This window comes from Ambystoma mexicanum, chromosome 9, assembly GCF_040938575.1.
Source record: "Ambystoma mexicanum isolate Mex_15411 chromosome 9, UKY_AmexF1_1, whole genome shotgun sequence".
In the NCBI taxonomy this organism is placed as follows: Eukaryota; Metazoa; Chordata; class Amphibia; order Caudata; family Ambystomatidae; genus Ambystoma; species Ambystoma mexicanum.
The window spans coordinates 562,160,243-562,185,302 of NC_090931.1; the positions used below are offsets into that span (position 1 = coordinate 562,160,243).

The following is a 25,060-nucleotide window of genomic DNA, read 5'->3' on the forward strand; positions in this document are numbered from 1 at the left end:
GCGCTGCCCTGGGGGACCCAAGCGACAAGTTCCGGCTGTTGCATGCTGGCCTACTTCCATTTCACAAAGGTTAAGCCATTCTGATTTGCCACTGTTTTTCATCTGGCGCAATCCTCGTGCTTCTGTGAAAACAACACTGTACTGCCTTTGAATCTGCCTATTCAGCTGGGTACTTTTCAGGTCCGACTCAAATGCTTGTCTGGCCAATGCGCGCAATACCCTTCCATCACATGCATTACGTTCTCATAAAAGTCACACCGCCATTGTTCACGTTGCCTCCCACTTATGCTTGCTCGAATTCCACTGCAAAGCTTCCCAGATATTGAATAACACTCATTGCCATCGTAATATGGCCACTCTGTTTACTGAGGCCAGCCTTGGCTGGGCCATGGGAGCCCCTTGTCTCTGTCATCCACACTGACGAATTTTATTGGCTGCTGGTCTTCAATATGTAAATTTACAAAGTACAGGCATTTTTGTCATCTTTTGCCAACGCTATGGATAGGAAATGTTTTCTATGGTGTTGCGGGAAAGGTTTTCCTATGCAGAAATGGAGGGGCTTTTTGTTGCCTTTGGGACGATAGACGCTTTCCCACCCTAAGTGATATGGGTGGCAGCTTCTTCCACCTGCCTGGGCTGCCCTTTGTGCTATTAAGACTATACTTTCAGGGATCATTTCTATAGTTCATAACTGAGGAAATGTGTTCGAAAGTGTCTGGTCTTCGCTAACCATGAGGAAGAGTTGAAGTGTTCAGCTATTGATGACCGTTCCTCTCTCTCCCTTTCAGGAGGGTTGGAGGAAGGGAACACAAACTGAGTGGTTAGCTGCTTATTATTCTGGTGAAAAATAGAGACAGCTCCCCTGTTCTTAGGGTTGCTTGGTGTCTGTGCTGTCGATTATGTGGGTTCTGATTTGTTAGCTGTGCAAATCTCCACATGGACCAAACACCTTGCGTCGCCCCGGTAAACACAATTGGCCGTGGGCCCTTTTGTGCGCTGCCCTGGGGGACCCAAGCGACAAGTTCCGGCTGTTGCATGCTGGCCTACTTCCATTTCACAAAGGTTAAGCCATTCTGATTTGCCACTGTTTTCCATCTGGCGCAATCCTCGTGCTTCTGTGAAAACAACACTGTACTGCCCCTTTGGGGGATTTGAATCTGCCTATTCAGCTGGGTACTTTTCAGGTCCGACTCAAATGCTTGTCTGGCCAATGCGCGCAATACCCTTCCATCACATGCATTACGTTCTCATAAAAGTCACACCGCCATTGTTCACGTTGCCTCCCACTTATGCTTGCTCGAATTCCACTGCAAAGCTTCCCAGATATTGAATAACACTCATTGCCATCGTAATATGGCCACTCTGTTTACTGAGGCCAGCCTTGGCTGGGCCATGGGAGCCCCTTGTCTCTGTCATCCACACTGACGAATTTTATTGGCTGCTGGTCTTCAATATGTAAATTTACAAAGTACAGGCATTTTTGTCATCTTTTGCCAACGCTATGGATAGGAAATGTTTTCTATGGTGTTGCGGGAAAGGTTTTCCTATGCAGAAATGGAGGGGCTTTTTGTTGCCTTTGGGACGATAGACGCTTTCCCACCCTAAGTGAGATGGGTGGCAGCTTCTTCCACCTGCCTGGGCTGCCCTTTGTGCTATTAAGACTATACTTTCAGGGATCATTTCTATAGTTCTTAACTGAGGAAATGTGTTCGAAAGTGTCTGGTCTTCGCTAACCACGAGGAAGAGTTGAAGTGTTCTCTTCTGAGCGTAAAGCAAGTGGACAGTGTTGCATTTATGCAGCTGCTGTCTGCTATTGATGACCGTTCCTCTCTCCCTTTCAGGAGGGTTGGAGGAAGGGAACACAAACTGAGTGGTTAGCTGCTTATTATTCTGGTGAAAAATAGAGACAGCTCCCCTGTTCTTAGGGTTGCTTGGTGTCTGTGCTGTCGATTATGTGGGTTCTGATTTGTTAGTTGTGCAAATCTCCACATGGAACAAACACCTTGCGTCGCCCCGGTAAACACAATTGGCCGTGGGCCCTTTTGTGCGCTGCCCTGGGGGACCCAAGCGACAAGTTCCGGCTGTTGCATGCTGGCCTACTTCCATTTCACAAAGGTTAAGCCATTCTGATTTGCCACTGTTTTCCATCTGGCGCAATCCTCGTGCTTCTGTGAAAACAACACTGTACTGCCTTTGAATCTGCCTATTCAGCTGGGTACTTTTCAGGTCCGACTCAAATGCTTGTCTGGCCAATGCGCGCAATACCCTTCCATCACATGCATTACGTTCTCATAAAAGTCACACCGCCATTGTTCACGTTGCCTCCCACTTATGCTTGCTCGAATTCCACTGCAAAGCTTCCCAGATATTGAATAACACTCATTGCCATCGTAATATGGCCACTCTGTTTACTGAGGCCAGCCTTGGCTGGGCCATGGGAGCCCCTTGTCTCTGTCATCCACACTGACGAATTTTATTGGCTGCTGGTCTTCAATATGTAAATTTACAAAGTACAGGCATTTTTGTCATCTTTTGCCAACGCTATGGATAGGAAATGTTTTCTATGGTGTTGCGGGAAAGGTTTTCCTATGCAGAAATGGAGGGGCTTTTTGTTGCCTTTGGGACGATAGACGCTTTCCCACCCTAAGTGAGATGGGTGGCAGCTTCTTCCACCTGCCTGGGCTGCCCTTTGTGTTATTAAGACTATACTTTCAGGGATCATTTCTATAGTTCTTAACTGAGGAAATGTGTTCGAAAGTGTCTGGTCTTCGCTAACCACAGGAAGAGTTGAAGTGTTCTCTTCTGAGCGTGAAGCAAGTGGACAGTGTTGCATTTATGCAGCTGCTGTCTGCTATTGATGACCGTTCCTCTCTCCCTTTCAGGAGGGTTGGAGGAAGGGAACACAAACTGAGTGGTTAGCTGCTTATTATTCTGGTGAAAAATAGAGACAGCTCCCCTGTTTTTAGGGTTGCTTGGTGTCTGTGCTGTCGATTATGTGGGTTCTGATTTGTTAGCTGTGCAAATCTCCACATGGACCAAACACCTTGCGTCGCCCCGGTAAACACAATTGGCCGTGGGCCCTTTTGTGCGCTGCCCTGGGGGACCCAAGCGACAAGTTCCGGCTGTTGCATGCTGGCCTACTTCCATTTCACAAAGGTTAAGCCATTCTGATTTGCCACTGTTTTCCATCTGGCGCAATCCTCGTGCTTCTGTGAAAACAACACTGTACTGCCCCTTTGGGGGATTTGAATCTGCCTATTCAGCTGGGTACTTTTCAGGTCTGACTCAAATGCTTGTCTGGCCAATGCGCGCAATACCCTTCCATCACATGCATTACGTTCTCATAAAAGTCACACCGCCATTGTTCACGTTGCCTCCCACTTATGCTTGCTCGAATTCCACTGCAAAGCTTCCCAGATATTGAATAACACTCATTGCCATCGTAATATGGCCACTCTGTTTACTGAGGCCAGCCTTGGCTGGGCCATGGGAGCCCCTTGTCTCTGTCATCCACACTGACGAATTTTATTGGCTGCTGGTCTTCAATATGTAAATTTACAAAGTACAGGCATTTTTGTCATCTTTTGCCAACGCTATGGATAGGAAATGTTTTCTATGGTGTTGCGGGAAAGGTTTTCCTATGCAGAAATGGAGGGGCTTTTTGTTGCCTTTGGGACGATAGACGCTTTCCCACCCTAAGTGATATGGGTGGCAGCTTCTTCCACCTGCCTGGGCTGCCCTTTGTGCTATTAAGACTATACTTTCAGGGATCATTTCTATAGTTCTTAACTGAGGAAATGTGTTCGAAAGTGTCTGGTCTTCGCTAACCACGAGGAAGAGTTGAAGTGTTCTCTTCTGAGCGTGAAGCAAGTGGACAGTGTTGCATTTATGCAGCTGCTGTCTGCTATTGATGACCGTTCCTCTCTCCCTTTCAGGAGGGTTGGAGGAAGGGAACACAAACTGAGTGGTTAGCTGCTTATTATTCTGGTGAAAAATAGAGACAGCTCCCCTGTTCTTAGGGTTGCTTGGTGTCTGTGCTGTCGATTATGTGGGTTCTGATTTGTTAGCTGTGCAAATCTCCACATGAACCAAACACCTTGCGTCGCCCCGGTAAACACAATTGGCCGTGGGCCCTTTTGTGCGCTGCCCTGGGGGACCCAAGCGACAAGTTCCGGCTGTTGCATGCTGGCCTACTTCCATTTCACAAAGGTTAAGCCATTCTGATTTGCCACTGTTTTTCATCTGGCGCAATCCTCGTGCTTCTGTGAAAACAACACTGTACTGCCTTTGAATCTGCCTATTCAGCTGGGTACTTTTCAGGTCCGACTCAAATGCTTGTCTGGCCAATGCGCGCAATACCCTTCCATCACATGCATTACGTTCTCATAAAAGTCACACCGCCATTGTTCACGTTGCCTCCCACTTATGCTTGCTCGAATTCCACTGCAAAGCTTCCCAGATATTGAATAACACTCATTGCCATCGTAATATGGCCACTCTGTTTACTGAGGCCAGCCTTGGCTGGGCCATGGGAGCCCCTTGTCTCTGTCATCCACACTGACGAATTTTATTGGCTGCTGGTTTTCAATATGTAAATTTACAAAGTACAGGCATTTTTGTCATCTTTTGCCAACGCTATGGAAAGGAAAGGTTTTCTATGGGGTTGCGGGAAAGGTTTTCCTATGCAGAAATGGGGGGGCTTTTTGTTGCCTTTGGGACGATAGATGCTTTCCCACCCTAAGTGAGATGGGTGGCAGCTTCTTCCACCTACCTGGGCTGCCCTTTGTGCTATTAAGACTATACTTTCAGGGATCATTTCTATAGTTCTTAACTGAGGAAATGTGTTCGAAAGTGTCTGGTCTTCGCTAACCACGAGGAAGAGTTGAAGTGTTCTCTTCTGAGCGTGAAGCAAGTGGACAGTGTTGCATTTATGCAGCTGCTGTCTGCTATTGATGACCGTTCCTCTCTCCCTTTCAGGAGGGTTGGAGGAAGGGAACACAAACTGAGTGGTTAGCTGCTTATTATTCTGGTGAAAAATAGAGACAGCTCCCCTGTTCTTAGGGTTGCTTGGTGTCTGTGCTGTCGATTATGTGGGTTCTGATTTGTTAGCTGTGCAAATCTCCACATGGACCAAACACCTTGCGTCTCCCCGGTAAACACAATTGGCCGTGGGCCCTTTTGTGCGCTGCCCTGGGGGACCCAAGCGACAAGTTCCGGCTGTTGCATGCTGGCCTACTTCCATTTCACAAAGGTTAAGCCATTCTGATTTGCCACTGTTTTTCATCTGGCGCAATCCTCGTGCTTCTGTGAAAACAACACTGTACTGCCTTTGAATCTGCCTATTCAGCTGGGTACTTTTCAGGTCCGACTCAAATGCTTGTCTGGCCAATGCGCGCAATACCCTTCCATCACATGCATTACGTTCTCATAAAAGTCACACCGCCATTGTTCACGTTGCCTCCCACTTATGCTTGCTCGAATTCCACTGCAAAGCTTCCCAGATATTGAATAACACTCATTGCCATCGTAATATGGCCACTCTGTTTACTGAGGCCAGCCTTGGCTGGGCCATGGGAGCCCCTTGTCTCTGTCATCCACACTGACGAATTTTATTGGCTGCTGGTCTTCAATATGTAAATTTACAAAGTACAGGCATTTTTGTCATCTTTTGCCAACGCTATGGATAGGAAATGTTTTCTATGGTGTTGCGGGAAAGGTTTTCCTATGCAGAAATGGAGGGGCTTTTTGTTGCCTTTGGGACGATAGACGCTTTCCCACCCTAAGTGATATGGGTGGCAGCTTCTTCCACCTGCCTGGGCTGCCCTTTGTGCTATTAAGACTATACTTTCAGGGATCATTTCTATAGTTCATAACTGAGGAAATGTGTTCGAAAGTGTCTGGTCTTCGCTAACCACGAGGAAGAGTTGAAGTGTTCAGCTATTGATGACCGTTCCTCTCTCTCCCTTTCAGGAGGGTTGGAGGAAGGGAACACAAACTGAGTGGTTAGCTGCTTATTATTCTGGTGAAAAATAGAGACAGCTCCCCTGTTCTTAGGGTTGCTTGGTGTCTGTGCTGTCGATTATGTGGGTTCTGATTTGTTAGCTGTGCAAATCTCCACATGGACCAAACACCTTGCGTCGCCCCGGTAAACACAATTGGCCGTGGGCCCTTTTGTGCGCTGCCCTGGGGGACCCAAGCGACAAGTTCCGGCTGTTGCATGCTGGCCTACTTCCATTTCACAAAGGTTAAGCCATTCTGATTTGCCACTGTTTTCCATCTGGCGCAATCCTCGTGCTTCTGTGAAAACAACACTGTACTGCCCCTTTGGGGGATTTGAATCTGCCTATTCAGCTGGGTACTTTTCAGGTCTGACTCAAATGCTTGTCTGGCCAATGCGCGCAATACCCTTCCATCACATGCATTACGTTCTCATAAAAGTCACACCGCCATTGTTCACGTTGCCTCCCACTTATGCTTGCTCGAATTCCACTGCAAAGCTTCCCAGATATTGAATAACACTCATTGCCATCGTAATATGGCCACTCTGTTTACTGAGGCCAGCCTTGGCTGGGCCATGGGAGCCCCTTGTCTCTGTCATCCACACTGACGAATTTTATTGGCTGCTGGTCTTCAATATGTAAATTTACAAAGTACAGGCATTTTTGTCATCTTTTGCCAACGCTATGGATAGGAAATGTTTTCTATGGTGTTGCGGGAAAGGTTTTCCTATGCAGAAATGGAGGGGCTTTTTGTTGCCTTTGGGACGATAGACGCTTTCCCACCCTAAGTGATATGGGTGGCAGCTTCTTCCACCTGCCTGGGCTGCCCTTTGTGCTATTAAGACTATACTTTCAGGGATCATTTCTATAGTTCTTAACTGAGGAAATGTGTTCGAAAGTGTCTGGTCTTCGCTAACCACGAGGAAGAGTTGAAGTGTTCTCTTCTGAGCGTGAAGCAAGTGGACAGTGTTGCATTTATGCAGCTGCTGTCTGCTATTGATGACCGTTCCTCTCTCCCTTTCAGGAGGGTTGGAGGAAGGGAACACAAACTGAGTGGTTAGCTGCTTATTATTCTGGTGAAAAATAGAGACAGCTCCCCTGTTCTTAGGGTTGCTTGGTGTCTGTGCTGTCGATTATGTGGGTTCTGATTTGTTAGCTGTGCAAATCTCCACATGGACCAAACACCTTGCGTCGCCCCGGTAAACACAATTGGCCGTGGGCCCTTTTGTGCGCTGCCCTGGGGGACCCAAGCGACAAGTTCCGGCTGTTGCATGCTGGCCTACTTCCATTTCACAAAGGTTAAGCCATTCTGATTTGCCACTGTTTTCCATCTGGCGCAATCCTCGTGCTTCTGTGAAAACAACACTGTACTGCCCCTTTGGGGGATTTGAATCTGCCTATTCAGCTGGGTACTTTTCAGGTCCGACTCAAATGCTTGTCTGGCCAATGCGCGCAATACCCTTCCATCACATGCATTACGTTCTCATAAAAGTCACACCGCCATTGTTCACGTTGCCTCCCACTTATGCTTGCTCGAATTCCACTGCAAAGCTTCCCAGATATTGAATAACACTCATTGCCATCGTAATATGGCCACTCTGTTTACTGAGGCCAGCCTTGGCTGGGCCATGGGAGCCCCTTGTCTCTGTCATCCACACTGACGAATTTTATTGGCTGCTGGTCTTCAATATGTAAATTTACAAAGTACAGGCATTTTTGTCATCTTTTGCCAACGCTATGGATAGGAAATGTTTTCTATGGTGTTGCGGGAAAGGTTTTCCTATGCAGAAATGGAGGGGCTTTTTGTTGCCTTTGGGACGATAGACGCTTTCCCACCCTAAGTGAGATGGGTGGCAGCTTCTTCCACCTGCCTGGGCTGCCCTTTGTGCTATTAAGACTATACTTTCAGGGATCATTTCTATAGTTCTCAACTGAGGAAATGTGTTCGAAAGTGTCTGGTCTTCGCTAACCACGAGGAAGAGTTGAAGTGTTCTCTTCTGAGCGTGAAGCAAGTGGACAGTGTTGCATTTATGCAGCTGCTGTCTGCTATTGATGACCGTTCCTCTCTCCCTTTCAGGAGGGTTGGAGGAAGGGAACACAAACTGAGTGGTTAGCTGCTTATTATTCTGGTGAAAAATAGAGACAGCTCCCCTGTTCTTAGGGTTGCTTGGTGTCTGTGCTGTCGATTATGTGGGTTCTGATTTGTTAGTTGTGCAAATCTCCACATGGAACAAACACCTTGCGTCGCCCCGGTAAACACAATTGGCCGTGGGCCCTTTTGTGCGCTGCCCTGGGGGACCCAAGCGACAAGTTCCGGCTGTTGCATGCTGGCCTACTTCCATTTCACAAAGGTTAAGCCATTCTGATTTGCCACTGTTTTCCATCTGGCGCAATCCTCGTGCTTCTGTGAAAACAACACTGTACTGCCTTTGAATCTGCCTATTCAGCTGGGTACTTTTCAGGTCCGACTCAAATGCTTGTCTGGCCAATGCGCGCAATACCCTTCCATCACATGCATTACGTTCTCATAAAAGTCACACCGCCATTGTTCACGTTGCCTCCCACTTATGCTTGCTCGAATTCCACTGCAAAGCTTCCCAGATATTGAATAACACTCATTGCCATCGTAATATGGCCACTCTGTTTACTGAGGCCAGCCTTGGCTGGGCCATGGGAGCCCCTTGTCTCTGTCATCCACACTGACGAATTTTATTGGCTGCTGGTCTTCAATATGTAAATTTACAAAGTACAGGCATTTTTGTCATCTTTTGCCAACGCTATGGATAGGAAATGTTTTCTATGGTGTTGCGGGAAAGGTTTTCCTATGCAGAAATGGAGGGGCTTTTTGTTGCCTTTGGGACGATAGACGCTTTCCCACCCTAAGTGAGATGGGTGGCAGCTTCTTCCACCTGCCTGGGCTGCCCTTTGTGCTATTAAGACTATACTTTCAGGGATCATTTCTATAGTTCTTAACTGAGGAAATGTGTTCGAAAGTGTCTGGTCTTCGCTAACCACGAGGAAGAGTTGAAGTGTTCTCTTCTGAGCGTGAAGCAAGTGGACAGTGTTGCATTTATGCAGCTGCTGTCTGCTATTGATGACCATTCCTCTCTCCCTTTCAGGAGGGTTGGAGGAAGGGAACACAAACTGAGTGGTTAGCTGCTTATTATTCTGGTGAAAAATAGAGACAGCTCCCCTGTTCTTAGGGTTGCTTGGTGTCTGTGCTGTCGATTATGTGGGTTCTGATTTGTTAGCTGTGCAAATCTCCACATGGACCAAACACCTTGCGTCGCCCCGGTAAACACAATTGGCCGTGGGCCCTTTTGTGCGCTGCCCTGGGGGACCCAAGCGACAAGTTCCGGCTGTTGCATGCTGGCCTACTTCCATTTCACAAAGGTTAAGCCATTCTGATTTGCCACTGTTTTCCATCTGGCGCAATCCTCGTGCTTCTGTGAAAACAACACTGTACTGCCCCTTTGGGGGATTTGAATCTGCCTATTCAGCTGGGTACTTTTCAGGTCTGACTCAAATGCTTGTCTGGCCAATGCGCGCAATACCCTTCCATCACATGCATTACGTTCTCATAAAAGTCACACCGCCATTGTTCACGTTGCCTCCCACTTATGCTTGCTCGAATTCCACTGCAAAGCTTCCCAGATATTGAATAACACTCATTGCCATCGTAATATGGCCACTCTGTTTACTGAGGCCAGCCTTGGCTGGGCCATGGGAGCCCCTTGTCTCTGTCATCCACACTGACGAATTTTATTGGCTGCTGGTCTTCAATATGTAAATTTACAAAGTACAGGCATTTTTGTCATCTTTTGCCAACGCTATGGATAGGAAATGTTTTCTATGGTGTTGCGGGAAAGGTTTTCCTATGCAGAAATGGAGGGGCTTTTTGTTGCCTTTGGGACGATAGACGCTTTCCCACCCTAAGTGATATGGGTGGCAGCTTCTTCCACCTGCCTGGGCTGCCCTTTGTGCTATTAAGACTATACTTTCAGGGATCATTTCTATAGTTCTTAACTGAGGAAATGTGTTCGAAAGTGTCTGGTCTTCGCTAACCACGAGGAAGAGTTGAAGTGTTCTCTTCTGAGCGTGAAGCAAGTGGACAGTGTTGCATTTATGCAGCTGCTGTCTGCTATTGATGACCGTTCCTCTCTCCCTTTCAGGAGGGTTGGAGGAAGGGAACACAAACTGAGTGGTTAGCTGCTTATTATTCTGGTGAAAAATAGAGACAGCTCCCCTGTTCTTAGGGTTGCTTGGTGTCTGTGCTGTCGATTATGTGGGTTCTGATTTGTTAGCTGTGCAAATCTCCACATGGACCAAACACCTTGCGTCGCCCCGGTAAACACAATTGGCCGTGGGCCCTTTTGTGCGCTGCCCTGGGGGACCCAAGCGACAAGTTCCGGCTGTTGCATGCTGGCCTACTTCCATTTCACAAAGGTTAAGCCATTCTGATTTGCCACTGTTTTCCATCTGGCGCAATCCTCGTGCTTCTGTGAAAACAACACTGTACTGCCCCTTTGGGGGATTTGAATCTGCCTATTCAGCTGGGTACTTTTCAGGTCCGACTCAAATGCTTGTCTGGCCAATGCGCGCAATACCCTTCCATCACATGCATTACGTTCTCATAAAAGTCACACCGCCATTGTTCACGTTGCCTCCCACTTATGCTTGCTCGAATTCCACTGCAAAGCTTCCCAGATATTGAATAACACTCATTGCCATCGTAATATGGCCACTCTGTTTACTGAGGCCAGCCTTGGCTGGGCCATGGGAGCCCCTTGTCTCTGTCATCCACACTGACGAATTTTATTGGCTGCTGGTCTTCAATATGTAAATTTACAAAGTACAGGCATTTTTGTCATCTTTTGCCAACGCTATGGATAGGAAATGTTTTCTATGGTGTTGCGGGAAAGGTTTTCCTATGCAGAAATGGAGGGGCTTTTTGTTGCCTTTGGGACGATAGACGCTTTCCCACCCTAAGTGAATTGGGTGGCAGCTTCTTCCACCTGCCTGGGCTGCCCTTTGTGCTATTAAGACTATACTTTCAGGGATCATTTCTATAGTTCTTAACTGAGGAAATGTGTTCGAAAGTGTCTGGTCTTCGCTAACCACGAGGAAGAGTTGAAGTGTTCTCTTCTGAGCGTGAAGCAAGTGGACAGTGTTGCATTTATGCAGCTGCTGTCTGCTATTGATGACCGTTCCTCTCTCCCTTTCAGGAGGGTTGGAGGAAGGGAACACAAACTGAGTGGTTAGCTGCTTATTATTCTGGTGAAAAATAGAGACAGCTCCCCTGTTCTTAGGGTTGCTTGGTGTCTGTGCTGTCGATTATGTGGGTTCTGATTTGTTAGTTGTGCAAATCTCCACATGGAACAAACACCTTGCGTCGCCCCGGTAAACACAATTGGCCGTGGGCCCTTTTGTGCGCTGCCCTGGGGGACCCAAGCGACAAGTTCCGGCTGTTGCATGCTGGCCTACTTCCATTTCACAAAGGTTAAGCCATTCTGATTTGCCACTGTTTTCCATCTGGCGCAATCCTCGTGCTTCTGTGAAAACAACACTGTACTGCCTTTGAATCTGCCTATTCAGCTGGGTACTTTTCAGGTCCGACTCAAATGCTTGTCTGGCCAATGCGCGCAATACCCTTCCATCACATGCATTACGTTCTCATAAAAGTCACACCGCCATTGTTCACGTTGTCTCCCACTTATGCTTGCTCGAATTCCACTGCAAAGCTTCCCAGATATTGAATAACACTCATTGCCATCGTAATATGGCCACTCTGTTTACTGAGGCCAGCCTTGGCTGGGCCATGGGAGCCCCTTGTCTCTGTCATCCACACTGACGAATTTTATTGGCTGCTGGTCTTCAATATGTAAATTTACAAAGTACAGGCATTTTTGTCATCTTTTGCCAACGCTATGGATAGGAAATGTTTTCTATGGTGTTGCGGGAAAGGTTTTCCTATGCAGAAATGGAGGGGCTTTTTGTTGCCTTTGGGACGATAGACGCTTTCCCACCCTAAGTGAGATGGGTGGCAGCTTCTTCCACCTGCCTGGGCTGCCCTTTGTGCTATTAAGACTATACTTTCAGGGATCATTTCTATAGTTCTTAACTGAGGAAATGTGTTCGAAAGTGTCTGGTCTTCGCTAACCACGAGGAAGAGTTGAAGTGTTCTCTTCTGAGCGTGAAGCAAGTGGACAGTGTTGCATTTATGCAGCTGCTGTCTGCTATTGATGACCGTTCCTCTCTCCCTTTCAGGAGGGTTGGAGGAAGGGAACACAAACTGAGTGGTTAGCTGCTTATTATTCTGGTGAAAAATAGAGACAGCTCCCCTGTTCTTAGGGTTGCTTGGTGTCTGTGCTGTCGATTATGTGGGTTCTGATTTGTTAGCTGTGCAAATCTCCACATGGACCAAACACCTTGCGTCGCCCCGGTAAACACAATTGGCCGTGGGCCCTTTTGTGCGCTGCCCTGGGGGACCCAAGCGACAAGTTCCGGCTGTTGCATGCTGGCCTACTTCCATTTCACAAAGGTTAAGCCATTCTGATTTGCCACTGTTTTCCATCTGGCGCAATCCTCGTGCTTCTGTGAAAACAACACTGTACTGCCCCTTTGGGGGATTTGAATCTGCCTATTCAGCTGGGTACTTTTCAGGTCCGACTCAAATGCTTGTCTGGCCAATGCGCGCAATACCCTTCCATCACATGCATTACGTTCTCATAAAAGTCACACCGCCATTGTTCACGTTGCCTCCCACTTATGCTTGCTCGAATTCCACTGCAAAGCTTCCCAGATATTGAATAACACTCATTGCCATCGTAATATGGCCACTCTGTTTACTGAGGCCAGCCTTGGCTGGGCCATGGGAGCCCCTTGTCTCTGTCATCCACACTGACGAATTTTATTGGCTGCTGGTCTTCAATATGTAAATTTACAAAGTACAGGCATTTTTGTCATCTTTTGCCAACGCTATGGATAGGAAATGTTTTCTATGGTGTTGCGGGAAAGGTTTTCCTATGCAGAAATGGAGGGGCTTTTTGTTGCCTTTGGGACGATAGACGCTTTCCCACCCTAAGTGAGATGGGTGGCAGCTTCTTCCACCTGCCTGGGCTGCCCTTTGTGCTATTAAGACTATACTTTCAGGGATCATTTCTATAGTTCTTAACTGAGGAAATGTGTTCGAAAGTGTCTGGTCTTCGCTAACCACGAGGAAGAGTTGAAGTGTTCTCTTCTGAGCGTGAAGCAAGTGGACAGTGTTGCATTTATGCAGCTGCTGTCTGCTATTGATGACCGTTCCTCTCTCCCTTTCAGGAGGGTTGGAGGAAGGGAACACAAACTGAGTGGTTAGCTGCTTATTATTCTGGTGAAAAATAGAGACAGCTCCCCTGTTCTTAGGGTTGCTTGGTGTCTGTGCTGTCGATTATGTGGGTTCTGATTTGTTAGTTGTGCAAATCTCCACATGGAACAAACACCTTGCGTCGCCCCGGTAAACACAATTGGCCGTGGGCCCTTTTGTGCGCTGCCCTGGGGGACCCAAGCGACAAGTTCCGGCTGTTGCATGCTGGCCTACTTCCATTTCACAAAGGTTAAGCCATTCTGATTTGCCACTGTTTTCCATCTGGCGCAATCCTCGTGCTTCTGTGAAAACAACACTGTACTGCCTTTGAATCTGCCTATTCAGCTGGGTACTTTTCAGGTCCGACTCAAATGCTTGTCTGGCCAATGCGCGCAATACCCTTCCATCACATGCATTACGTTCTCATAAAAGTCACACCGCCATTGTTCACGTTGCCTCCCACTTATGCTTGCTCGAATTCCACTGCAAAGCTTCCCAGATATTGAATAACACTCATTGCCATCGTAATATGGCCACTCTGTTTACTGAGGCCAGCCTTGGCTGGGCCATGGGAGCCCCTTGTCTCTGTCATCCACACTGACGAATTTTATTGGCTGCTGGTCTTCAATATGTAAATTTACAAAGTACAGGCATTTTTGTCATCTTTTGCCAACGCTATGGATAGGAAATGTTTTCTATGGTGTTGCGGGAAAGGTTTTCCTATGCAGAAATGGAGGGGCTTTTTGTTGCCTTTGGGACGATAGACGCTTTCCCACCCTAAGTGAGATGGGTGGCAGCTTCTTCCACCTGCCTGGGCTGCCCTTTGTGCTATTAAGACTATACTTTCAGGGATCATTTCTATAGTTCTTAACTGAGGAAATGTGTTTGAAAGTGTCTGGTCTTCGCTAACCACGAGGAAGAGTTGAAGTGTTCTCTTCTGAGCGTGAAGCAAGTGGACAGTGTTGCATTTATGCAGCTGCTGTCTGCTATTGATGACCGTTCCTCTCTCCCTTTCAGGAGGGTTGGAGGAAGGGAACACAAACTGAGTGGTTAGCTGCTTATTATTCTGGTGAAAAATAGAGACAGCTCCCCTGTTCTTAGGGTTGCTTGGTGTCTGTGCTGTCGATTATGTGGGTTCTGATTTGTTAGTTGTGCAAATCTCCACATGGAACAAACACCTTGCGTCGCCCCGGTAAACACAATTGGCCGTGGGCCCTTTTGTGCGCTGCCCTGGGGGACCCAAGCGACAAGTTCCGGCTGTTGCATGCTGGCCTACTTCCATTTCACAAAGGTTAAGCCATTCTGATTTGCCACTGTTTTCCATCTGGCGCAATCCTCGTGCTTCTGTGAAAACAACACTGTACTGCCTTTGAATCTGCCTATTCAGCTGGGTACTTTTCAGGTCCGACTCAAATGCTTGTCTGGCCAATGCGCGCAATACCCTTCCATCACATGCATTACGTTCTCATAAAAGTCACACCGCCATTGTTCACGTTGCCTCCCACTTATGCTTGCTCGAATTCCACTGCAAAGCTTCCCAGATATTGAATAACACTCATTGCCATCGTAATATGGCCACTCTGTTTACTGAGGCCAGCCTTGGCTGGGCCATGGGAGCCCCTTGTCTCTGTCATCCACACTGACGAATTTTATTGGCTGCTGGTCTTCAATATGTAAATTTACAAAGTACAGGCATTTTTGTCATCTTTTGCCAACGCTATGGATAGGAAATGTTTTCTATGGTGTTGCGGGAAAGGTTTTCCTATGCAGAAATGGAGGGGCTTTTTGTTGCCTTTGGGACGATAGACGCTTTCCCACCCTAAGTGAGATGGGTGGCAGCTTCTTCCACCTGCCTGGGCTGCCCTTTGTGCTATTAAGACTATACTTTCAGGGATCATTTCTATAGTTCATAACTGAGGAAATGTGTTCGAAAGTGTCTGGTCTTCGCTAACCACGAGGAAGAGTTGAAGTGTTCTCTTCTGAGCGTGAAGCAAGTGGACAGTGTTGCATTTATGCAGCTGCTGTCTGCTATTGATGACCGTTCCTCTCTCCCTTTCAGGAGGGTTGGAGGAAGGGAACACAAACTGAGTGGTTAGCTGCTTATTATTCTGGTGAAAAATAGAGACAGCTCCCCTGTTCTTAGGGTTGCTTGGTGTCTGTGCTGTCGATTATGTGGGTTCTGATTTGTTAGTTGTGCAAATCTCCACATGGAACAAACACCTTGCGTCGCCCCGGTAAACACAATTGGCCGTGGGCCCTTTTGTGCGCTGCCCTGGGGGACCCAAGCGACAAGTTCCGGCTGTTGCATGCTGGCCTACTTCCATTTCACAAAGGTTAAGCCATTCTGATTTGCCACTGTTTTCCATCTGGCGCAATCCTCGTGCTTCTGTGAAAACAACACTGTACTGCCTTTGAATCTGCCTATTCAGCTGGGTACTTTTCAGGTCCGACTCAAATGCTTGTCTGGCCAATGCGCGCAATACCCTTCCATCACATGCATTACGTTCTCATAAAAGTCACACCGCCATTGTTCACGTTGCCTCCCACTTATGCTTGCTCGAATTCCACTGCAAAGCTTCCCAGATATTGAATAACACTCATTGCCATCGTAATATGGCCACTCTGTTTACTGAGGCCAGCCTTGGCTGGGCCATGGGAGCCCCTTGTCTCTGTCATCCACACTGACGAATTTTATTGGCTGCTGGTCTTCAATATGTAAATTTACAAAGTACAGGCATTTTTGTCATCTTTTGCCAACGCTATGGATAGGAAATGTTTTCTATGGTGTTGCGGGAAAGGTTTTCCTATGCAGAAATGGAGGGGCTTTTTGTTGCCTTTGGGACGATAGACGCTTTCCCACCCTAAGTGAGATGGGTGGCAGCTTCTTCCACCTGCCTGGGCTGCCCTTTGTGTTATTAAGACTATACTTTCAGGGATCATTTCTATAGTTCTTAACTGAGGAAATGTGTTCGAAAGTGTCTGGTCTTCGCTAACCACAGGAAGAGTTGAAGTGTTCTCTTCTGAGCGTGAAGCAAGTGGACAGTGTTGCATTTATGCAGCTGCTGTCTGCTATTGATGACCGTTCCTCTCTCCCTTTCAGGAGGGTTGGAGGAAGGGAACACAAACTGAGTGGTTAGCTGCTTATTATTCTGGTGAAAAATAGAGACAGCTCCCCTGTTCTTAGGGTTGCTTGGTGTCTGTGCTGTCGATTATGTGGGTTCTGATTTGTTAGCTGTGCAAATCTCCACATGGACCAAACACCTTGCGTCGCCCCGGTAAACACAATTGGCCGTGGGCCCTTTTGTGCGCTGCCCTGGGGGACCCAAGCGACAAGTTCCGGCTGTTGCATGCTGGCCTACTTCCATTTCACAAAGGTTAAGCCATTCTGATTTGCCACTGTTTTCCATCTGGCGCAATCCTCGTGCTTCTGTGAAAACAACACTGTACTGCCCCTTTGGGGGATTTGAATCTGCCTATTCAGCTGGGTACTTTTCAGGTCTGACTCAAATGCTTGTCTGGCCAATGCGCGCAATACCCTTCCATCACATGCATTACGTTCTCATAAAAGTCACACCGCCATTGTTCACGTTGCCTCCCACTTATGCTTGCTCGAATTCCACTGCAAAGCTTCCCAGATATTGAATAACACTCATTGCCATCGTAATATGGCCACTCTGTTTACTGAGGCCAGCCTTGGCTGGGCCATGGGAGCCCCTTGTCTCTGTCATCCACACTGACGAATTTTATTGGCTGCTGGTCTTCAATATGTAAATTTACAAAGTACAGGCATTTTTGTCATCTTTTGCCAACGCTATGGATAGGAAATGTTTTCTATGGTGTTGCGGGAAAGGTTTTCCTATGCAGAAATGGAGGGGCTTTTTGTTGCCTTTGGGACGATAGACGCTTTCCCACCCTAAGTGATATGGGTGGCAGCTTCTTCCACCTGCCTGGGCTGCCCTTTGTGCTATTAAGACTATACTTTCAGGGATCATTTCTATAGTTCTTAACTGAGGAAATGTGTTCGAAAGTGTCTGGTCTTCGCTAACCACGAGGAAGAGTTGAAGTGTTCTCTTCTGAGCGTGAAGCAAGTGGACAGTGTTGCATTTATGCAGCTGCTGTCTGCTATTGATGACCGTTCCTCTCTCCCTTTCAGGAGGGTTGGAGGAAGGGAACACAAACTGAGTGGTTAGCTGCTTATTATTCTGGTGAAAAATAGAGACAGCTCCCCTGTTCTTAGGGTTGCTTGGTGTCTGTGCTGTCGATTATGTGGGTTCTGATTTGTTAGCTGTGCAAATCTCCACATGGACCAAACACCTTGCGTCGCCCCGGTAAACACAATTGGCCGTGGGCCCTTTTGTGCGCTGCCCTGGGGGACCCAAGCGACAAGTTCCGGCTGTTGCATGCTGGCCTACTTCCATTTCACAAAGGTTAAGCCATTCTGATTTGCCACTGTTTTTCATCTGGCGCAATCCTCGTGCTTCTGTGAAAACAACACTGTACTGCCTTTGAATCTGCCTATTCAGCTGGGTACTTTTCAGGTCCGACTCAAATGCTTGTCTGGCCAATGCGCGCAATACCCTTCCATCACATGCATTACGTTCTCATAAAAGTCACACCGCCATTGTTCACGTTGCCTCCCACTTATGCTTGCTCGAATTCCACTGCAAAGCTTCCCAGATATTGAATAACACTCATTGCCATCGTAATATGGCCACTCTGTTTACTGAGGCCAGCCTTGGCTGGGCCATGGGAGCCCCTTGTCTCTGTCATCCACACTGACGAATTTTATTGGCTGCTGGTTTTCAATATGTAAATTTACAAAGTACAGGCATTTTTGTCATCTTTTGCCAACGCTATGGAAAGGAAAGGTTTTCTATGGGGTTGCGGGAAAGGTTTTCCTATGCAGAAATGGGGGGGCTTTTTGTTGCCTTTGGGACGATAGATGCTTTCCCACCCTAAGTGAGATGGGTGGCAGCTTCTTCCACCTACCTGGGCTGCCCTTTGTGCTATTAAGACTATACTTTCAGGGATCATTTCTATAGTTCTTAACTGAGGAAATGTGTTCGAAAGTGTCTGGTCTTCGCTAACCACGAGGAAGAGTTGAAGTGTTCTCTTCTGAGCGTGAAGCAAGTGGACAGTGTTGCATTTATGCAGCTGCTGTCTGCTATTGATGACCGTTCCTCTCTCCCTTTCAGGAGGGTTGGAGGAAGGGAACACAAACTGAGTGGTTAGCTGCTTATTATTCTGGTGAAAAATAGAGACAGCTCCCCTGTTCTTAGGGTTGCTTGGTGTCTGTGCTGTCGATTATGTGGGTTCTGATTTGTTAGCTGTGCAAATCTCCACATGGACCAAACACCTTGCGTCTCCCCGGTAAACACAATTGGCCGTGGGCCCTTTTGTGCGCTGCCCTGGGGGACCCAAGCGACAAGTTCCGGCTGTTGCATGCTGGCCTACTTCCATTTCACAAAGGTTAAGCCATTCTGATTTGCCACTGTTTTTCATCTGGCGCAATCCTCGTGCTTCTGTGAAAACAACACTGTACTGCCTTTGAATCTGCCTATTCAGCTGGGTACTTTTCAGGTCCGACTCAAATGCTTGTCTGGCCAATGCGCGCAATACCCTTCCATCACATGCATTACGTTCTCATAAAAGTCACACCGCCATTGTTCACGTTGCCTCCCACTTATGCTTGCTCGAATTCCACTGCAAAGCTTCCCAGATATTGAATAACACTCATTGCCATCGTAATATGGCCACTCTGTTTACTGAGGCCAGCCTTGGCTGGGCCATGGGAGCCCCTTGTCTCTGTCATCCACACTGACGAATTTTATTGGCTGCTGGTCTTCAATATGTAAATTTACAAAGTACAGGCATTTTTGTCATCTTTTGCCAACGCTATGGATAGGAAATGTTTTCTATGGTGTTGCGGGAAAGGTTTTCCTATGCAGAAATGGAGGGGCTTTTTGTTGCCTTTGGGACGATAGACGCTTTCCCACCCTAAGTGATATGGGTGGCAGCTTCTTCCACCTGCCTGGGCTGCCCTTTGTGCTATTAAGACTATACTTTCAGGGATCATTTCTATAGTTCATAACTGAGGAAATGTGTTCGAAAGTGTCTGGTCTTCGCTAACCACGAGGAAGAGTTGAAGTGTTCAGCTATTGATGACCGTTCCTCTCTCTCCCTTTCAGGAGGGTTGGAGGAAGGGAACACAAACTGAGTGGTTAGCTGCTTATTATTCTGGTGAAAAATAGAGACAGCTCCCCTGTTCTTAGGGTTGCTTGGTGTCTGTGCTGTCGATTATGTGGGTTCTGATTTGTTAGCTGTGCAAATCTCCACATGGACCAAACACCTTGCGTCGCCCCGGTAAACACAATTGGCCGTGGGCCCATTTGTGCGCTGCCCTGGGGGACCCAAGCGACAAGTTCCGGCTGTTGCATGCTGGCCTACTTCCATTTCACAAAGGTTAAGCCATTCTGATTTGCCACTGTTTTCCATCTGGCGCAATCCTCGTGCTTCTGTGAAAACAACACTGTACTGCCCCTTTGGGGGATTTGAATCTGCCTATTCAGCTGGGTACTTTTCAGGTCTGACTCAAATGCTTGTCTGGCCAATGCGCGCAATACCCTTCCATCACATGCATTACGTTCTCATAAAAGTCACACCGCCATTGTTCACGTTGCCTCCCACTTATGCTTGCTCGAATTCCACTGCAAAGCTTCCCAGATATTGAATAACACTCATTGCCATCGTAATATGGCCACTCTGTTTACTGAGGCCAGCCTTGGCTGGGCCATGGGAGCCCCTTGTCTCTGTCATCCACACTGACGAATTTTATTGGCTGCTGGTCTTCAATATGTAAATTTACAAAGTACAGGCATTTTTGTCATCTTTTGCCAACGCTATGGATAGGAAATGTTTTCTATGGTGTTGCGGGAAAGGTTTTCCTATGCAGAAATGGAGGGGCTTTTTGTTGCCTTTGGGACGATAGACGCTTTCCCACCCTAAGTGATATGGGTGGCAGCTTCTTCCACCTGCCTGGGCTGCCCTTTGTGCTATTAAGACTATACTTTCAGGGATCATTTCTATAGTTCTTAACTGAGGAAATGTGTTCGAAAGTGTCTGGTCTTCGCTAACCACGAGGAAGAGTTGAAGTGTTCTCTTCTGAGCGTGAAGCAAGTGGACAGTGTTGCATTTATGCAGCTGCTGTCTGCTATTGATGACCGTTCCTCTCTCCCTTTCAGGAGGGTTGGAGGAAGGGAACACAAACTGAGTGGTTAGCTGCTTATTATTCTGGTGAAAAATAGAGACAGCTCCCCTGTTCTTAGGGTTGCTTGGTGTCTGTGCTGTCGATTATGTGGGTTCTGATTTGTTAGCTGTGCAAATCTCCACATGGACCAAACACCTTGCGTCGCCCCGGTAAACACAATTGGCCGTGGGCCCTTTTGTGCGCTGCCCTGGGGGACCCAAGCGACAAGTTCCGGCTGTTGCATGCTGGCCTACTTCCATTTCACAAAGGTTAAGCCATTCTGATTTGCCACTGTTTTTCATCTGGCGCAATCCTCGTGCTTCTGTGAAAACAACACTGTACTGCCTTTGAATCTGCCTATTCAGCTGGGTACTTTTCAGGTCCGACTCAAATGCTTGTCTGGCCAATGCGCGCAATACCCTTCCATCACATGCATTACGTTCTCATAAAAGTCACACCGCCATTGTTCACGTTGCCTCCCACTTATGCTTGCTCGAATTCCACTGCAAAGCTTCCCAGATATTGAATAACACTCATTGCCATCGTAATATGGCCACTCTGTTTACTGAGGCCAGCCTTGGCTGGGCCATGGGAGCCCCTTGTCTCTGTCATCCACACTGACGAATTTTATTGGCTGCTGGTTTTCAATATGTAAATTTACAAAGTACAGGCATTTTTGTCATCTTTTGCCAACGCTATGGAAAGGAAAGGTTTTCTATGGGGTTGCGGGAAAGGTTTTCCTATGCAGAAATGGGGGGGCTTTTTGTTGCCTTTGGGACGATAGATGCTTTCCCACCCTAAGTGAGATGGGTGGCAGCTTCTTCCACCTACCTGGGCTGCCCTTTGTGCTATTAAGACTATACTTTCAGGGATCATTTCTATAGTTCTTAACTGAGGAAATGTGTTCGAAAGTGTCTGGTCTTCGCTAACCACGAGGAAGAGTTGAAGTGTTCTCTTCTGAGCGTGAAGCAAGTGGACAGTGTTGCATTTATGCAGCTGCTGTCTGCTATTGATGACCGTTCCTCTCTCCCTTTCAGGAGGGTTGGAGGAAGGGAACACAAACTGAGTGGTTAGCTGCTTATTATTCTGGTGAAAAATAGAGACAGCTCCCCTGTTCTTAGGGTTGCTTGGTGTCTGTGCTGTCGATTATGTGGGTTCTGATTTGTTAGCTGTGCAAATCTCCACATGGACCAAACACCTTGCGTCTCCCCGGTAAACACAATTGGCCGTGGGCCCTTTTGTGCGCTGCCCTGGGGGACCCAAGCGACAAGTTCCGGCTGTTGCATGCTGGCCTACTTCCATTTCACAAAGGTTAAGCCATTCTGATTTGCCACTGTTTTTCATCTGGCGCAATCCTCGTGCTTCTGTGAAAACAACACTGTACTGCCTTTGAATCTGCCTATTCAGCTGGGTACTTTTCAGGTCCGACTCAAATGCTTGTCTGGCCAATGCGCGCAATACCCTTCCATCACATGCATTACGTTCTCATAAAAGTCACACCGCCATTGTTCACGTTGCCTCCCACTTATGCTTGCTCGAATTCCACTGCAAAGCTTCCCAGATATTGAATAACACTCATTGCCATCGTAATATGGCCACTCTGTTTACTGAGGCCAGCCTTGGCTGGGCCATGGGAGCCCCTTGTCTCTGTCATCCACACTGACGAATTTTATTGGCTGCTGGTCTTCAATATGTAAATTTACAAAGTACAGGCATTTTTGTCATCTTTTGCCAACGCTATGGATAGGAAATGTTTTCTATGGTGTTGCGGGAAAGGTTTTCCTATGCAGAAATGGAGGGGCTTTTTGTTGCCTTTGGGACGATAGACGCTTTCCCACCCTAAGTGATATGGGTGGCAGCTTCTTCCACCTGCCTGGGCTGCCCTTTGTGCTATTAAGACTATACTTTCAGGGATCATTTCTATAGTTCATAACTGAGGAAATGTGTTCGAAAGTGTCTGGTCTTCGCTAACCACGAGGAAGAGTTGAAGTGTTCTCTTCTGAGCGTGAAGCAAGTGGACAGTGTTGCATTTATGCAGCTGCTGTCTGCTATTGATGACCGTTCCTCTCTCCCTTTCAGGAGGGTTGGAGGAAGGGAACACAAACTGAGTGGTTAGCTGCTTATTATTCTGGTGAAAAATAGAGACAGCTCCCCTGTTCTTAGGGTTGCTTGGTGTCTGTGCTGTCGATTATGTGGGTTCTGATTTGTTAGTTGTGCAAATCTCCACATGGAACAAACACCTTGCGTCGCCCCGGTAAACACAATTGGCCGTGGGCCCTTTTGTGCGCTGCCCTGGGGGACCCAAGCGACAAGTTCCGGCTGTTGCATGCTGGCCTACTTCCATTTCACAAAGGTTAAGCCATTCTGATTTGCCACTGTTTTTCATCTGGCGCAATCCTCGTGCTTCTGTGAAAACAACACTGTACTGCCTTTGAATCTGCCTATTCAGCTGGGTACTTTTCAGGTCCGACTCAAATGCTTGTCTGGCCAATGCGCGCAATACCCTTCCATCACATGCATTACGTTCTCATAAAAGTCACACCGCCATTGTTCACGTTGCCTCCCACTTATGCTTGCTCGAATTCCACTGCAAAGCTTCCCAGATATTGAATAACACTCATTGCCATCGTAATATGGCCACTCTGTTTACTGAGGCCAGCCTTGGCTGGGCCATGGGAGCCCCTTGTCTCTGTCATCCACACTGACGAATTTTATTGGCTGCTGGTCTTCAATATGTAAATTTACAAAGTACAGGCATTTTTGTCATCTTTTGCCAACGCTATGGATAGGAAATGTTTTCTATGGTGTTGCGGGAAAGGTTTTCCTATGCAGAAATGGAGGGGCTTTTTGTTGCCTTTGGGACGATAGACGCTTTCCCACCCTAAGTGAGATGGGTGGCAGCTTCTTCCACCTGCCTGGGCTGCCCTTTGTGTTATTAAGACTATACTTTCAGGGATCATTTCTATAGTTCTTAACTGAGGAAATGTGTTCGAAAGTGTCTGGTCTTCGCTAACCACAGGAAGAGTTGAAGTGTTCTCTTCTGAGCGTGAAGCAAGTGGACAGTGTTGCATTTATGCAGCTGCTGTCTGCTATTGATGACCGTTCCTCTCTCCCTTTCAGGAGGGTTGGAGGAAGGGAACACAAACTGAGTGGTTAGCTGCTTATTATTCTGGTGAAAAATAGAGACAGCTCCCCTGTTCTTAGGGTTGCTTGGTGTCTGTGCTGTCGATTATGTGGGTTCTGATTTGTTAGCTGTGCAAATCTCCACATGGACCAAACACCTTGCGTCGCCCCGGTAAACACAATTGGCCGTGGGCCCTTTTGTGCGCTGCCCTGGGGGACCCAAGCGACAAGTTCCGGCTGTTGCATGCTGGCCTACTTCCATTTCACAAAGGTTAAGCCATTCTGATTTGCCACTGTTTTCCATCTGGCGCAATCCTCGTGCTTCTGTGAAAACAACACTGTACTGCCCCTTTGGGGGATTTGAATCTGCCTATTCAGCTGGGTACTTTTCAGGTCTGACTCAAATGCTTGTCTGGCCAATGCGCGCAATACCCTTCCATCACATGCATTACGTTCTCATAAAAGTCACACCGCCATTGTTCACGTTGCCTCCCACTTATGCTTGCTCGAATTCCACTGCAAAGCTTCCCAGATATTGAATAACACTCATTGCCATCGTAATATGGCCACTCTGTTTACTGAGGCCAGCCTTGGCTGGGCCATGGGAGCCCCTTGTCTCTGTCATCCACACTGACGAATTTTATTGGCTGCTGGTCTTCAATATGTAAATTTACAAAGTACAGGCATTTTTGTCATCTTTTGCCAACGCTATGGATAGGAAATGTTTTCTATGGTGTTGCGGGAAAGGTTTTCCTATGCAGAAATGGAGGGGCTTTTTGTTGCCTTTGGGACGATAGACGCTTTCCCACCCTAAGTGATATGGGTGGCAGCTTCTTCCACCTGCCTGGGCTGCCCTTTGTGCTATTAAGACTATACTTTCAGGGATCATTTCTATAGTTCTTAACTGAGGAAATGTGTTCGAAAGTGTCTGGTCTTCGCTAACCACGAGGAAGAGTTGAAGTGTTCTCTTCTGAGCGTGAAGCAAGTGGACAGTGTTGCATTTATGCAGCTGCTGTCTGCTATTGATGACCGTTCCTCTCTCCCTTTCAGGAGGGTTGGAGGAAGGGAACACAAACTGAGTGGTTAGCTGCTTATTATTCTGGTGAAAAATAGAGACAGCTCCCCTGTTCTTAGGGTTGCTTGGTGTCTGTGCTGTCGATTATGTGGGTTCTGATTTGTTAGCTGTGCAAATCTCCACATGGACCAAACACCTTGCGTCGCCCCGGTAAACACAATTGGCCGTGGGCCCTTTTGTGCGCTGCCCTGGGGGACCCAAGCGACAAGTTCCGGCTGTTGCATGCTGGCCTACTTCCATTTCACAAAGGTTAAGCCATTCTGATTTGCCAC

General features: G+C 47.5%; 21 non-coding genes and 3 pseudogenes across 21 annotated transcripts; all 24 read left to right on the forward strand.

Annotated features, from left to right (window-relative positions):
* The first annotated feature begins 653 nt into the window (after positions 1-653).
* On the forward strand, positions 654-822 carry LOC138490533 (small nucleolar RNA U3; annotated as a pseudogene).
* An 835-nt stretch (positions 823-1,657) lies between these two features.
* LOC138490348 (small nucleolar RNA U3) lies at positions 1,658-1,875 on the forward strand. Its single transcript, XR_011275386.1, has one exon. It is a non-coding gene; the product is annotated as a small nucleolar RNA U3 (small nucleolar RNA).
* An 824-nt stretch (positions 1,876-2,699) lies between these two features.
* Positions 2,700-2,916, forward strand: LOC138490442 (small nucleolar RNA U3). The gene has a single exon (XR_011275469.1). It is a non-coding gene; the product is annotated as a small nucleolar RNA U3 (small nucleolar RNA).
* Positions 2,917-3,751: 835 nt separating this feature from the next.
* Positions 3,752-3,969, forward strand: LOC138490090 (small nucleolar RNA U3). The gene has a single exon (XR_011275154.1). It is a non-coding gene; the product is annotated as a small nucleolar RNA U3 (small nucleolar RNA).
* Positions 3,970-4,793: 824 nt separating this feature from the next.
* LOC138490091 (small nucleolar RNA U3) lies at positions 4,794-5,011 on the forward strand. The gene has a single exon (XR_011275155.1). It is a non-coding gene; the product is annotated as a small nucleolar RNA U3 (small nucleolar RNA).
* Positions 5,012-5,835: 824 nt separating this feature from the next.
* Positions 5,836-6,004, forward strand: LOC138490501 (small nucleolar RNA U3; annotated as a pseudogene).
* Positions 6,005-6,839: 835 nt separating this feature from the next.
* On the forward strand, positions 6,840-7,057 carry LOC138490092 (small nucleolar RNA U3). Its single transcript, XR_011275156.1, has one exon. It is a non-coding gene; the product is annotated as a small nucleolar RNA U3 (small nucleolar RNA).
* Positions 7,058-7,892: 835 nt separating this feature from the next.
* Positions 7,893-8,110, forward strand: LOC138490286 (small nucleolar RNA U3). The gene has a single exon (XR_011275329.1). It is a non-coding gene; the product is annotated as a small nucleolar RNA U3 (small nucleolar RNA).
* An 824-nt stretch (positions 8,111-8,934) lies between these two features.
* LOC138490418 (small nucleolar RNA U3) lies at positions 8,935-9,152 on the forward strand. Its single transcript, XR_011275448.1, has one exon. It is a non-coding gene; the product is annotated as a small nucleolar RNA U3 (small nucleolar RNA).
* An 835-nt stretch (positions 9,153-9,987) lies between these two features.
* LOC138490093 (small nucleolar RNA U3) lies at positions 9,988-10,205 on the forward strand. Its single transcript, XR_011275157.1, has one exon. It is a non-coding gene; the product is annotated as a small nucleolar RNA U3 (small nucleolar RNA).
* An 835-nt stretch (positions 10,206-11,040) lies between these two features.
* On the forward strand, positions 11,041-11,258 carry LOC138490094 (small nucleolar RNA U3). Its single transcript, XR_011275158.1, has one exon. It is a non-coding gene; the product is annotated as a small nucleolar RNA U3 (small nucleolar RNA).
* Positions 11,259-12,082: 824 nt separating this feature from the next.
* Positions 12,083-12,300, forward strand: LOC138490095 (small nucleolar RNA U3). The gene has a single exon (XR_011275159.1). It is a non-coding gene; the product is annotated as a small nucleolar RNA U3 (small nucleolar RNA).
* An 835-nt stretch (positions 12,301-13,135) lies between these two features.
* On the forward strand, positions 13,136-13,353 carry LOC138490098 (small nucleolar RNA U3). The gene has a single exon (XR_011275160.1). It is a non-coding gene; the product is annotated as a small nucleolar RNA U3 (small nucleolar RNA).
* Positions 13,354-14,177: 824 nt separating this feature from the next.
* Positions 14,178-14,395, forward strand: LOC138490222 (small nucleolar RNA U3). Its single transcript, XR_011275272.1, has one exon. It is a non-coding gene; the product is annotated as a small nucleolar RNA U3 (small nucleolar RNA).
* An 824-nt stretch (positions 14,396-15,219) lies between these two features.
* Positions 15,220-15,437, forward strand: LOC138490676 (small nucleolar RNA U3). The gene has a single exon (XR_011275595.1). It is a non-coding gene; the product is annotated as a small nucleolar RNA U3 (small nucleolar RNA).
* An 824-nt stretch (positions 15,438-16,261) lies between these two features.
* Positions 16,262-16,478, forward strand: LOC138490443 (small nucleolar RNA U3). Its single transcript, XR_011275470.1, has one exon. It is a non-coding gene; the product is annotated as a small nucleolar RNA U3 (small nucleolar RNA).
* An 835-nt stretch (positions 16,479-17,313) lies between these two features.
* Positions 17,314-17,531, forward strand: LOC138490099 (small nucleolar RNA U3). The gene has a single exon (XR_011275161.1). It is a non-coding gene; the product is annotated as a small nucleolar RNA U3 (small nucleolar RNA).
* An 824-nt stretch (positions 17,532-18,355) lies between these two features.
* LOC138490100 (small nucleolar RNA U3) lies at positions 18,356-18,573 on the forward strand. Its single transcript, XR_011275162.1, has one exon. It is a non-coding gene; the product is annotated as a small nucleolar RNA U3 (small nucleolar RNA).
* An 824-nt stretch (positions 18,574-19,397) lies between these two features.
* Positions 19,398-19,566, forward strand: LOC138490503 (small nucleolar RNA U3; annotated as a pseudogene).
* An 835-nt stretch (positions 19,567-20,401) lies between these two features.
* On the forward strand, positions 20,402-20,619 carry LOC138490101 (small nucleolar RNA U3). The gene has a single exon (XR_011275163.1). It is a non-coding gene; the product is annotated as a small nucleolar RNA U3 (small nucleolar RNA).
* An 824-nt stretch (positions 20,620-21,443) lies between these two features.
* LOC138490102 (small nucleolar RNA U3) lies at positions 21,444-21,661 on the forward strand. Its single transcript, XR_011275164.1, has one exon. It is a non-coding gene; the product is annotated as a small nucleolar RNA U3 (small nucleolar RNA).
* Positions 21,662-22,485: 824 nt separating this feature from the next.
* LOC138490677 (small nucleolar RNA U3) lies at positions 22,486-22,703 on the forward strand. Its single transcript, XR_011275596.1, has one exon. It is a non-coding gene; the product is annotated as a small nucleolar RNA U3 (small nucleolar RNA).
* An 824-nt stretch (positions 22,704-23,527) lies between these two features.
* On the forward strand, positions 23,528-23,744 carry LOC138490444 (small nucleolar RNA U3). The gene has a single exon (XR_011275471.1). It is a non-coding gene; the product is annotated as a small nucleolar RNA U3 (small nucleolar RNA).
* An 835-nt stretch (positions 23,745-24,579) lies between these two features.
* Positions 24,580-24,797, forward strand: LOC138490103 (small nucleolar RNA U3). Its single transcript, XR_011275165.1, has one exon. It is a non-coding gene; the product is annotated as a small nucleolar RNA U3 (small nucleolar RNA).
* Positions 24,798-25,060: the final 263 nt, after the last annotated feature.